This window comes from Biomphalaria glabrata, chromosome 2, assembly GCF_947242115.1.
Source record: "Biomphalaria glabrata chromosome 2, xgBioGlab47.1, whole genome shotgun sequence".
In the NCBI taxonomy this organism is placed as follows: Eukaryota; Metazoa; Mollusca; class Gastropoda; family Planorbidae; genus Biomphalaria; species Biomphalaria glabrata.
This window is the reverse complement of record NC_074712.1, coordinates 44,177,731-44,189,844: the sequence shown is the minus strand read 5'-3', so window position 1 is coordinate 44,189,844 and position 12,114 is coordinate 44,177,731. Positions and strand designations below refer to the sequence as shown.

Below are 12,114 nucleotides of genomic sequence, written 5' to 3'. Positions count from 1 at the left end.
TAATTATACTAGGTAATTAATTACAAGTAATTTATTGTCTAATTGTTTATGTCAGTAAATAATTGTGCAAAGTTTCAACTTTATGCGAGAATGGGAGTGTACACACATTTTACTAGACAGACAGACAGACAAAGTTGATATAAGCTTTGTAACAAAAACAACAACTCTTGATTACATAGGTTGTCAAGACAACTCTTGTCTCCGTGTTGTCAAGACGGGTTATTGACTTCGATTAACTCTGGCGAAATATTTCATCCTAAAGTTCATTTTAAATTTTAAGATTGAATCGTTTGACATGGACTTAATTTAGTTTGAAAGAAAGAAATAGAGCAAACCAAAAAAATAATGCGAACTATAATGATTTAAACCAGATATATTGTCGCACCCATAGGAACAAACACGCATACACATCCATACATACACACATGCGTTTACTCACAGTAAATGACACAATGTCTACTTGGGTAAGCATTTTGAAACATTGAGATTGAATTCTAACAGCTGCAGTTTGAACATAAACACAATTCAAATAGATTTTAATTTGTGTGTCTGTGAATTCAATTTGTCGTCTCTGTAGGCATCGAATCCCGTGAGCGGAACACCGGTTTTAACGTGCCCGAGGGAGTGATGTGTGAGATAGTTGTGAATGATTGTGAGTGATAAGTGAGATAGTTGTGAATGATTGTGAATGATGTGTGAGATAGTTGTGAATGATTGTGAATGATGTGTGAGATAGTTGTGAATGATTGTGAGTGATGTGTGAGATAGTTGTGAATGATTGTGAGTGATGTGTGAAATAGTTGTAAATGATTGTGAGGGATGTGCGAGATAGTTGTGAATGATTGTGAGGAATGTGCAAGATAGTTGTGAATTATTGTGAGTGATGTGTGAGATCATTGTGAATGATTGTGAGTGATGTGTGAGATAATTGTGAATTATTGTGAGTAATGTGTGAGATAGTTGTGAATGATTGTGAGTGATGTGTGAGATAATTGTGAATGATTGTGAGTGATGTGTGAGATAGTTGTAAATTATTGTGAGTGATGTGTGAGATAATTGTGAATGATTGTGAGTGATGTGTGAGATAGTTGTCAATTATTGTGAGTGATGTGTGAGATAATTGTGAATGATTGTGAGTGATGTGTGAGATAATTGTGAATTATTGTGAGTAATGTGTGAGATAGTTGTGAATGATTGTGAGTGATGTGTGAGATAATTGTGAATTATTGTGAGTAATGTGTGAGATAGTTGTGAATTATTGTGAGTAATGTGTGAGATAGTTGTGAATGATTGTGAGTAATGTGTGAGATAGTTGTGAATGATTGTGAGTGATGTGTGAGATAGTTGTGAATGATTGTGAGTGATGTAAGTGATGTTTAAGTGACGTGGTGATTCATGTGTAAGAAATGTGTGGGTGATGTTTGGGCGAGACTTCATTGCTTTAACAATCAAGAAAAATAAAAGATTAAAACTGTTTAACGGTTCCTCTGGTCAATGGCGAGGGTTGCCGTGAAGTAAGATGTTTGGCTTCCAAGCCTAGAGTCTTTATATCCTTTCTGTTTAAAGCTTGTATTTCACTTTAGACATTTCTTAGTTTTCAATATTGAATGCATTCAGGATTTAAGTTGAACAAAGAAACTGAGATGGATTGTGTGCTGGCCTCATGATACTTGGTTAACATTTGGACATATGATATGATACGGTCCACAAATGAGATTGGAACAAAGCGCTCTGAGCATGCTATAAGCATAAAAGTAGCGCTATATAAAAGCTATAAATATATAGGATATCCTAGCTCACATTTGGACATATGATATCCTAGCTCACATTTGGACATAAGATATCCTAGCTCACATTTGGACATATGATATCCTAGCGAAAATTTGGCCACATGATACCCTGTCTAACATTTGGCCAGATAATACCCTATCTAACATTTTTACATTTGACCACATGATAGCTGGTTAACATTTGGCCATATAATACCCTAGCTCACTATTTAGCCACATGATACCTTCGCTAACATTTGGCCACATGATAGTTGGTTAACATTTGGCCACATAATACCCTAGCTCACATTTGGCCACATGATACCTTGGCTAACATTTTGACACATGATGTTGATTAACATTTGGCCACATAATACCCTAGCTCACATATGGCCACATAATACCCTGGCTAAGATTTGGCCACATGAAACCCTTTGCTAACATTTGGCCACCTAATACCCTGGTTAACATTTGGGCTTACATATAAAGGTAAACTTCACATCATCTCCGTGACAAACTGACAGGTCTAGAATGACTTTGTTTGTAGACAACTAGTTCTATCTTGCCTACTGCGTCCATGTCACTTCTACCAAGCAATAACCTATCGAGTGAAATAGCTCATGAAACAGGAAGAAGAAAAAAGGTCCGTGTAAGCGATAAGCAACTGAGCACAAATTATTGCTTTTATTAAGTCAATTTGTAGTTGTCCCCATCGTGTTACCGCCACCACGATATATCGAGCCAATCTGACCTTATACAGATTCAAATGGACAATTAGCCTCATTATTACAGCAAGTCCAGAGGCCGCCTGTAAAATGTTTCCGATTCTGGAGATTGTCCATGAGCCATGTTTTAGGCTCAACTCTGAGAAAAGAAACTAGGAGTCAGAGTTTATTTTAAATTCTGTCCAAATAAAATAAATCCTAAATGGTATCCGGGTTGTTTCGACCTAATTACTTCTATAGACTTGTAACAAAACTTTATAGAACAGACATAGACATAATGCATGTGGCGATATAATGTCGCTATATCAATTGGCAGCCAATAAAATTATGAAGTATGTAGGACTCAAATCTAAAAATAGCAGGCAATGACTGGACAGCAACGTCACATGAAGTCATTCCCTCAAGTTGGAAGTGAGAGATCGAAGCCATAAACTGATGGTTGCTTCAACAAGTCATCTTATCAAGCTAGCGTGATCTCAAAAAAAAATTGAGGTTGTTTCAAAGAGTTCGTAAGTTCGAGTATCCATCTGAGGACCCTTGACTCATCTTTTTCTTTTGATATCTAACTAGATTGTCATTTAGACAGCACAAGGACCGCCTCTACTCTCCAAAGTCAATATTAAGTAGGCATCCTGAGAACCTAAGAATAACCAATTCATTATCCTGGTAAGCAAACTCGCAACATCTGGAAGCGGGTGTCAGGTGCTTTATTATTCGATCCAGCAAACTCCAAGGTTAAGCCTATTCTATTTTATTGTTACAACTTAACTCTCTCATTCCTAACAGACGATACCAACGTTGATTGACACCATGAAATTACATTAATTTTTGGTTTTAAAAACTTTAAATTGTGTTCTATAAAAAGAGCAAGCGTTCTTCAATAATTATATACTTTATTTAACATTTCCTGATGACATACAAAAGAGTTATTGAGGTTTAATCGTAACAGGGTAGTGAAACACATATGAAGAAAATGAATAATTCTATCGGAATGTGGGAAATAATTACGGAGAGAAAGAGTTAAGAGACGAACAGGTTCTCAGCACCCACGTAGTTGAAATGCCACGAAGGACAATTAGCAAGTCATGGAGTCAAGGGTCACAACCCAAATACAAAAATACATTATCTAGAACATTTCAATCATAACTTAACAATCTCTTGAAGAACTCAATCATAATCAGTACAATGTTTTACAGAACTCAATCATAAACAGTACAATGTTTTACAGAACACAATCATAAACAATAGAATCTTTTGCAGAACTCAATCATAAACAATAGAATCTTTTGCAGAACTCAATCATAAACAATATAATCTTTTGCAGAACTCATCATAAACAATGAGAACGATTACAGAACTCAATCATAAACAATACAATCTTTTGCACAGCTCAATCACATACAATACACTGTTCTACACAACTTTAAACCTAACTTAACAATCTTTTAAACAACTAAAAATATCGTTTCCTTATATTTCATCAGCAAGACATGTTACTGACAAAGTTTTATGCACTTCAAACAGAAAGAGACAAAAGTACAAATAGAGAAAGGGGACAATGGCCATACTAAATACAATAGTTCATTGTGGCTACTTTGGTCCCGTTCGTTTCAATCCTTGGCCTAAGTGTAATGTAACGGCTGCCCAATGAAAGCGTGGTGTTGGTTTACCAAGATCTAGATCAAAAGTATTTCTGAATGACCGTTGTTACATGACCCCCTGCAGGCACCTGTCGCTTGCCCTCTAGCCAGACGAGTCTGGTGATAGCCTTTCCCGCGTCATGGCTGCAACACCTGTCAATGACTAGATCGGTCCAGTTGACGCCTTGAATACATTGTATGCCCTGAATGCAAGCTGATGAACGGTAGAATGTCCATTTTCATGGGTAACGTAAAGTGACGTGACATTCTGAAGATTTTCTAAATCAGTTTTCGTCTTATTTCCACACGTTGTCTCGTCTCTGGATGTTCAGGTGTTCTCAAAATATTTCAGACACATAAGGAGTGACTATGAAGCCAAGTACTTTTAGGACAGGAAGAGATGGTGGGCGAACAAAAAAAAAGCAACAACAAAACCAAGGGATGCTTACGTAGTGCTACATGATGATCTGAATATTTTACAAGCAATAGAATGAAAGAATACTTTTTAAAACCAAAGCTTATCTTAGAGGAAATAACCACTAATTACTACCATTTATCTGAAAATTACTGGGCTTAGCTCCATTTCTGCTAAAAAAAATTAATTAATTAGTACCTAACCCTAACTAATTGGTTAATTTTTTGGATTGATTCGTCTATTGTTATCGACTATGAATAATTATGCAAAATTTCAACTTATTTCGAGAATGTGAAGTGATAGAAAAAGCGTGTCTAAACATAATAGGGGGACTAAATCCATATGTATATCCACATCTCTCTTCAAGTAGCATCATTCCCCTTATTTCGAAATCAAACAAAATAATTAATCACCAACAGTTAATTAACTAATTGTTTAAGTTTTTGGATTGATTCATGTCAAACAAAATAATTAATCACCAACAATTAAAAAGTTTTTGGATTGATTCATGTCTTGTCAGCTTCAATGAATAATTGTGTAAAGTTTTAACTTGATCTGATTTGAAACTTTTTATCAGACAGACAGACAGAGATGGTGAGTTGTTATGGGATTTGTAAATTCGGCAAGTTGGGTATCCCAAGAACAAATACTCCCTAAAACTAAGCACAAGGTGCAGATATTGACCATATAATGTACACTCCTATGGCCAGACATTGACCACATCAAGTACACGCCTATGGCCAAATATTGACAACATCAAGTACACTCCTATGGCCAGACATTGACCACTTCAAGTACACGCCTATGGCTAAATGTTGACCACATCAAGTACACTCCTATGGCCAGACATTGACCACATGATGTACACGCCTATTGTCAGATATTGACCACATCAAGTACACGCCTATGGCTAGATATTGACCACATCAAATACACGCCTATGGCCAGATATTGACCACATCAAATCCCCCCCATAATGCCAGATATTGACGACATCAAATATACGCCTATGTCCAGATATAGACCACATCAAGTACACTCCGATGGTCAGACATTGACCACATGATGTACACGCATAACGCCAGGCATTAACCACACGAAGTGCATGATGAAACTTTCCAGAAATGACGTCCAAGTTGTGAACAGAACGAGTCTGAACTAGGAGGATACAACGAGTGCACCATTGTGAGGATATAAAGAATGTACCTAATTCAAACGTACATTTGTTTCGCACCATGAGTAGCTTTGATCGTTGTATTACTCACGTTATTTCATCGTAATCCATAAAATATTAAAGCTGGGGAAGTCTACGCCGTATGCAATAGCGACTTTTATTGATGTATTTTTTTTTCCATATTTCACCAAAACTCCGTGCACTATTTAATCAAGCCCAGTAATAATTTAGTTGGCAGTCATTAGTCTTATTAATAATCTCTAATGGCTCATTGGATCCATTATGGTGCACTTACTTAGTGGTAATCATTATGAATGATGTTTCTGATCTACTACACAAGGTTAGTCTACTGAATATCAGAACTCGTAATTTGCTGGATATTGGAGTTTCCATGAGAACCAAAACAAAAAAAATTATAAATACAATAAGAGAGTAAGTGTCATTTCTTTTTTGTAAGAAGAATGTGTATCAGCAGCGGATCTAGTCATTCTGTCACAGAAAGTCCGATAATTACAGCTCCTGTAGCTTCATCATGGCTCCTCCGTGGAAACGCCTACTAGTGGAACTAGGTTGCCGAATGACGGGTAGCGAATGAGGTCTCTGTGGGGTTATGTTGGTCCAGCTTTTTTTTTATCTCGCTAGTGTTGAGGATGGAACAGAAGCCTGAAAACCCAGTCCAACAAGTCCGTCACGCCGTTTCACAAACGTGGCCGTCTTAGTTGTTGGTAAGCTGGATTGGCAGTCCCTTCGGTTCTAGAGGCGGCTATAGAATAAGAACACGAAGACTTAGCGCTGCCTTTGGCCGCTTGTAGCGAGCGGTCTTCCGAAGTGTGGTGCGCCTCGTAAATAGCACGACCCAAGCCAGTAATGGACGCTGTCATTGTGGAACCTTCAGACAAGAGCAGGTGGGTGAAGAGCTCCTGGTTCACATCTGATCGCTGGATAAAATCAATTCCAAAGAATAATCGGAATAATGGCGCCTGCGCCAATTCCCTACTGGACTTTTATAAAAGACAACCTATGCGACAGCAGTGAGCCCCGCACTTTCATAGGACCCGCACTTTCAAAGAACCCGCTCTAATTCAAGGTGTATAAATTATTAAATTAAACCATTTTATAACTTAAAACAAATTTCCCGCGCCTTCCTGTTGATTTACCAGGAGCTCCTGTAAATCTCCAGAAATCGCAAACTATACAAAAAAAGTCCTTAAACTATACGGAAATATATAGACAAAAATTGTCATTTTGGGGTGTCATTCAATATGGAAAACACCAATTTTACGCGCGGCAAAATGCATCAGCCGTAATTGTGTAATCTGATGAAAGTAGCTTCTCGCGCCTAAAACTAATGAATAATTACTTGAGGTCAACAATTCTCAAAGATAGATTAAAACATTTGGTAATTCTTGCTATTGAGTGTGATCTATGTAGAAAACAGAATTATTATGATAATAGTAGACCGGCGGCGTAGCATACGCCGCTATTTTGCATAGCCGGTCTAAGGCCACTGCAAACTTTGCGACCTTCAGAGTTGAAGATAGTTTACTTTTTAGTCCAAACCTCCCGCAAGACGAAGGGGGATGGGAGTGGGCTGGGTTTGACAGTCCAGCGCGCAGCCATCCGTAGCGACGTTATTTGACTCCGCAGAAATAAGAGAGTGATCTTTCCTTTACTTCTTGTTTAAACTGTTGAGGGAAGAAGAGAATTATATATATAGATAACTAAAAGCCTCAACAAAATGTGGGCGTTTTGATATTAGCGTTGAATTTCTGAAACGAGGGGACACGAGAATAAATCCGAATAAGATCGGCAATTTAAATGTCCTGACTTTTTGTAAGATTCTAAATCCACTCAAGTCTAAAGGATACATTCATTGGGGAAAGTCAAAGCGGTTGGTCAATGTATTGACCATATAAAACCATCGTTAACGACAGTCAAAAATTCAAAGTTTTGCATCATCCAGCCTAAAGACTTAGAAATAAAACAAATTTGAATTGTTGATGAAATATCCCCAAGAGATGTAATATCAATTTATCTGTATCATTATGTCTGTACTTGTTTAAATTGTGTAATTATTATCTGCAAATATGAAGAGAAACAAAGAACTGTAAGAAGTTTATAAGCTTAGATTTATTGGAGAAAGAACATCCTGGGAAAGATGCTTTGAAATTGATTTTGTTTCACCTTTTTTTTTTGTTTTACATTTGACTGTCTGTAGATAAAGTCTTTTTTTCTGGACATGTTGACCGAAGGCCAAGTGGGGATGAGGTTTATTGGGTTTTGTGGCCGAAGGCGTTCTTTTTCTAACTCTGAGTTTGAACGGCACTGCGACGTAGTGTAGAGTGCCGGTAGAGAAGGTCGTTCATCACTAAATTCCACATTTAATGGTTTAAGAGAAACTGGGGTATGAATGTTTATTTTGTGTGCTATCGTACACATTGTTTGCTCTAATCATGTATAGTTATGCATAATGTAACATTTTTACAACAAATTTCCTCACGGATATTATTATTATTATGTTCGAAACGAACAAGTAGTCATTCTCTGGCGCTGAGTCAAGTCTCGTTAAAGAAAAACTAATTTCATTGTGGTCCTTTTATCAGTTTCCAATGAGGGATTTTCTGGTTTGTGGTAGGTCTGAAGCAGTACCGCCCTCTGACAGACAACGAGGATGTTCCTAGGAATGACAAGGGCCTTGATGGTATCTGTGAGGTCAGTCGTTATTATCCCCTCGGTTGATATAACAATCGGGTATATGTTATTTTGGATAACTCCCATAAACGCTTAATCTCCAAGCCTAGGTTCCCATCTCATTTTTTCTTAGATTATGAGACAGTGGTACGGCGATGTCGATAAAGGTAGAGGATTTTTATTTTTTATCAACGAACAGCAGATCAGGGCGATTGAAATCTACCGTTTTGTCGGTCAAAATAGGCCTATCCCAGTACAGCAGATGATCAGTAGACTCAAGAACCTCTTGTGGCGAGTATTTGTAATAAGGAGGAGTATCCTTACCAATCAAATTGTGTGTCAAAGTCATGAGCTGGTGTATTAGCTTTGCAACTGGATTATGGCGACCTAGGTAGGCTGATTCTGATAGGGCTGAACATCCTGCCATAATGTGATCTATCGACTCACCCACATTACCACATTTTCGGCATTAGTCGACAACATTGAGTTTCAGGATATGCTTCTCATAATTTTTTGTCCTGATTACTCTGTCCTGTATTGCTGTGACAAAGCCTTCAGTTTCAGGGTAGAGATGACCTGCTTTGAGCCATGTTAAGGAAGCAGCCTTGTCAATGTTGTCCCCATGTAATAAAGCCGTGAATTTTTCGTGGAGATTTTTTTCTTCCTATTGGCGAATCTCATGCCCTACGTCGTCCAAACCGACATTAACATCAGCATTGTTTAGGTTCAGATAAGTTACTTCGGAGTCGTATTTGCGTAGGAAGGAAACTAGTTCATTGCTGGGGACGTGTAGGTTTGATCGTATTTTTTAAACTTGCATCTTACACAATTTGAAGATGTTCTGCAAATCCACGACCTCCATCCTTATTGTGGAGGACTTGGGGTGTAAGCATCGAAATTTGGTAAGTAATTTTCTAGTTATTATTATTATCATTATTATTATTATGTTCGAAACGAAAGAGTATTTATTCTCTTGCGCTGCCAGGGTCTAGTTTCGTTAAAGAAAAACACAATGCATTGTAGTGCCTTTAACGGTGTCCACTGAGAAATTTTCTGGTGATGTGGCAGGTCTGCAGCAGTACCGCCCTCTTAGGGATGTTAAGGTACTTGAAGGTATCTTTAAGGTTTGTAGGCATTAATATTATTCAAATCCCAAGTCTTCACCGAGATTCGGACCCAGACCTTCAGTTCGGAAGCCAAGCCGCCACGCCCCCTTCTTGACCGAGTAGATGAGATCAAAAAGAAAGACGTTGTTTGTTTTTTGTTCACTTTACTTGCCACACAACGTCATCGTAAGCAATCTGCCACATTAACTCAGACTTTAAAGGAAATGTTTGTAAGCTACTAAATTTTGAGCGTCAAGTAGGAATCATTAACATTTCAAAATGGGTGTTTCTTTTTTAGCTGCCACCGAAAGCGGAATAGACGCTATTAGTTTTCGTTGTTTTTTTTTCTGTCCGTCCGTCCGTCCCGTTTAGACCTCGTAAACTAGAAAAGATATTGAAAATCTGACATCATGATATTTTAGACCATTCAAAGATCTAATGCAACGGCTACTTTTTTTCTTTTCTTAAATTGAAAATTTAAATTTTTAAAATTAACTATGCAAGCAGTTTTTTCATAAAATTACACCATTTTTACAACTATTCGATATTAATAGTAAAAAACACGGGAGGCTATTCAGTAAGGGATGAGGCATTTTAACATATTTTAATACATTTTTTTTTTCAAAATTGTATTACTAGGTTAAGTAATTTCAGTCCTATAACTACCTACATTTACAAAAATGATCCGTTTTGATTGATCCTTTACAGAACAGTTAGATCAATTAGATAATTATTATATGACATCAGTTAGATCAGGTCCACATAGGGTTCACACTTCATTTTCACCTATCCCTTGGTCTGCTAGACAGTTGTGGTACCACAAAAGATCTGTCCACCTTCTTTCTCCATTCTTCTCTATCATTTGCCTTTGATAGAAATTCATTATGATATTCTTTCTGAAAATATTGATTGCCTTTTTACTTGCCAGGGTGGACCACTTCGGAGGCCGATTTTGAGTTTGTGTTCCCACACAAACTGTCTATGTAACCTTGTTTATGTTGCATATTCAAGCAAGCCTAGACTTGAACAGACTCAAGTGGACGTTAAGCAATTATTTTGTGTTGATGGTCTGACGCAAGGGTTCAGCATGAGCGGAGGTGTTAAGAAAAATAAACCTGGCCTGACTTTATGATCCATGCCTCGGGTTATCTGCCATGTGTCTACGACAAAAGGTCTATCAAAGCAAGACATACTCGGTGACAATAGTGATCGACGCAATGACACTAGTAAGTGATAAAGCTAATTGCTTCCACTTGACTTGTGCTGTAAAGCTGGGTAGCTCAATGAAAGTGCTGAAACGAGATTGACAGACAACGAGAATAAAGAGAGAGAGAGAGAGACAGAGAGAGAGAGAGAGAAATAGAGAGAGACAGAGAGAGAAAGAAACCGTAAGACAGAGAGACGGGCAATACAAGATACGTTAAAGTAGGTATATTATTAGTATATTACTGACGTCTGATAGCAAAGGAGATTCAAATTAAAATAACAAAAAAAGAGTTCAACGATATTTCGTCTGTTGATTCGTTGTAGGAACTTCAGAAATTATATCTGATGACTCAAATTCCAATCGTAGTAAGAAATAATTGAATTCTAATTTACGAATTAAATTAATTTTAATCCTCAAGTAGAAATCATGAAAAGATTGAACAAACTATAAATCACTAAATCAGCCAATAATACAAATTATAATCCAAATTTAGTAAAGAATTCACAAACATAAACTTGTCATGAAGCTTGACAATTATTGAATGACCAGAGTGATTTGTTGCCCCTGAAACTACATGTTTGCACTCCACACAGTTAACTCCCAAAGGCACTCCACACATTAAACTCCCAAAGGCACTCCACACAGTTTCTCTCAAAAGCAATCCACACAGTTATTTCCAAAGGCACTAAGCTCTCTATACCGAAAGGAGTGTCCTCTGCCATTTAGCTCAGAGCTGCAATTACTCTTCTGAAATCTAAGAAGATTATTTTTTTTTTCTATTTGATAAAAATCCATGTGAAAAAAAAACCTCAATGGTTCTCTTTTTGTTTCTTGTACAAAGATTCTATGTGCACATTGAAAGTGTAGAATATCTTAATGAAGCAATAACGAGAAGGGGCCTTAGTATGCTTATGATAAAAAAAAATCCAGTCCTTTGAAGCAGTCTAAAAATAGCTCTATTGTAATCTTACCTCAAGAGAAGATTTCAGTTTTCTTTTACTCATTCAATCTTTAAGTCTTCAATTAAACAAAACCTTATCCGTGATCTTTCGATAGTGCCATTCATCTGTAGATCTGAAATGTACATAATTTCAATTACAAAGTTGTTGTTTTTTTTATTTATGAGAGAGCAGTTGTTTCAGTCTTGACCTTCCCCCCCCCCCCCCCACCTTTCCAATTTTACCCATTCTCTTTGTACTAGATGTACTATGGTTATTTGCAGAGCTTGCAGAGGGAGTCAGACCCAGGGGCCGCCCAAGACTAACCTACAGAGATGTCTGCAAGCGAGACATGAGAACCACGGGTATCGAACAAACTATGTGGGAGCCCAAGACCGGACAGCATGGAGACAGACTGTACATGCTGGTACGAACTTCACGGAGTGCAA

At 37.5% G+C, this 12,114-nt stretch overlaps 1 protein-coding gene across 9 annotated transcripts in view; it reads right to left on the bottom strand.

The window, feature by feature from the left end:
* The window catches only part of LOC106055105 (RYamide receptor-like), a 217,814-nt gene that overhangs the window by 111,556 nt on the left and 94,144 nt on the right, over positions 1-12,114 (bottom strand). For 7 of the 9 annotated variants that reach the window (XM_056020752.1, XM_056020750.1, XM_056020758.1 and 4 more), the window contains one exon: positions 11,699-11,801. The exons of 1 other annotated variant lie outside the window; for it this stretch is intronic. The gene's annotated coding sequence lies outside the window, so the exon portion shown is untranslated. Of the gene's footprint in view, positions 1-10,635; positions 11,018-11,698; positions 11,802-12,114 lie in introns of those variants that run through there. One more of the 9 variants, XM_056020759.1, reaches the window with a different exon arrangement.